The sequence below is a fragment of the Pteropus vampyrus genome, unplaced genomic scaffold (genome assembly GCF_000151845.1).
Source record: "Pteropus vampyrus isolate Shadow unplaced genomic scaffold, Pvam_2.0 Scaffold36, whole genome shotgun sequence".
NCBI classification, from domain to species: Eukaryota; Metazoa; Chordata; class Mammalia; order Chiroptera; family Pteropodidae; genus Pteropus; species Pteropus vampyrus.
The window spans coordinates 3,763,573-3,765,489 of NW_011888817.1; the positions used below are offsets into that span (position 1 = coordinate 3,763,573).

Sequence of the window (1,917 nt, forward strand, 5' to 3'; positions counted from 1 at the left end):
TCATCACTTATAAAAGGATAGACAAAATCTGGCTGTTTCACATGTATTCTGCACACCAGTGCCCTCTGGGAAGATTGGGGGTATTCATTTCAGAGACAGCCTCACTCACCTCCCCTCCATCCTCTCCTTTGTAGATCGACAAACCAAGCTTGAATTATTGGTGAATTTTCTCGGAGTGATAGAGACACTTTGGGTCGTCATCCCATGCACATACATCTAGGAGACACAGCATTCTCAGAAACGGGACTGCCACCTTCTTTCTGGCTGCAAATAGCCTTCCCCTAGACTACCTGTCCACTTTGTATACTTTTGAGAATGGCAGGTAAAGGTTTGCAAACTTTAATGAGCATAAGGCTCCCCTATAGTGTTTGTTTAAAATGCAGATTCCCATACCCCCACCACAAATACTCTGATTAAGAGGGACTGGGGTGGGTCCCAAGAGTCTGCAGGCATAACTGACAGCACAGGTGATTCTGATGCAAGTAATCCAAGGACAACACATCCTGAAAGCCTACTAACTGACAGATGGTCTGCTAAAACCCCTGGGGACTGATACACTCCTACTGGAAAATTGGAATAGTATTCCTTGTTTTCTCCCTGGGGTTCACTGAGCAGGTCAAAGAATCTCCCTAGGATCCAGCATTTCTCCACTCATTGATTACTACTTAGAGCTACACTTTCTGCTTCCCTCTTTGGCCTTTAAATAATAGGCAAGATAACAGTGTTAATAGACCAGTGTTGATAGATCATTAACCTTTATGGATTGTGCTTAATTCTGATTTAGTACCTTGACTGCAAAAACTGACTGTTGCCTGTGGTAACCACTCTGTATTGTGTCTTAACCACTTCTGTGTTGTGTTTTACATGCCTAAGAGGGCAGCAATGAATGACCTTTTTCCTTTTAGGATTGATATCACCCCAATTCAACAATATTTATGAGGCATTCAATATTTGTTAAGCATTCGGATGGTGAGGGCAGAAAGAATAAGAATGGTTCCTGCCCTCCAGGCCAGCAGTGGGAGACACAAAAATACCCAAGAAACTGGCAGGGCAGGCTGAGTGCAGTAGCAAACCATAGAAAGTGACAGTTACAGAGCCCCCGCTAAAGGTCAGGCCCTGGGCCTAGAATGGGTATTCAAAATGGACATGTTTTTGATACTATTCATTGCTGGGTGGCAAATCTAGCTAAGATTTGGGCAAAGCGTAGAGAGTAGGGTGCTCACCCCCCAGGCAGAGGGGCCAGCATTTGCAAAGGCACAGACGTAGGGAGAGGGAGGTGGCAAGGAAAGGAGAGCCAGAGAAGGGGGTGGAAACCAAATCACAGAGGGCCCTGAATGCCTGGCGAAGGAGTTTAAAGTGTATCTTCGAGGGCATGGGAGCCATCGATGATTCACCGGGAAGAGAACGGCAGGGTCAGCACTGATTGGAATGAGGGCCTTAAGCAGTGTGGAGGAAGGATCTGAAGGGGTAATAAATGTCACTTTTTACGGTCAGGATGCAAGCCTGCAAGAACAGAACACAAAAGAGGGATTAAAATTCAGTTTGCTGTTGTTCAGAGGAGGAGGACATCAACTTTCCACTCAGCCCTGATTTTATTGTTCCTCATGGCTGTGACATCCCCAAGCCTTCTTGAATGTTTCAAGCAACATCAAATATCACACCTCCACCTCCTTCCCAGCAGACAGGAAGTTAAACTTAGGTTTGATTTTTTCAGTTGTTCTATGGTTGTTCTATGGTCTTCCTCTCCCCACCCCACCCCCTTGTCTGGGCTTCTGGGTTCCCTAATCAGACATTAGAACCAGTTCTTCGTAGACTGATGCCTGTGAGTTTTGACGAGAGCTCAGCAGCCCCTTCCACCCACCCCTTCTGTGAAGCTGCAGGTGTAACGATGCCATCACATTTAGATTCAGATCATGT

General features: G+C 46.0%; 1 long non-coding RNA gene across 1 annotated transcript in view; it reads left to right on the forward strand.

Annotated features, from left to right (window-relative positions):
• Positions 1-6: 6 nt before the first annotated feature.
• The window catches only part of LOC111738180, a 2,727-nt gene continuing 816 nt past the window's right edge, over positions 7-1,917 (forward strand). The window contains exon 1 of the long non-coding RNA XR_002779724.1: positions 7-1,880. This is a non-coding gene — a long non-coding RNA (uncharacterized LOC111738180). The remainder of the gene's footprint in view (positions 1,881-1,917) is intronic.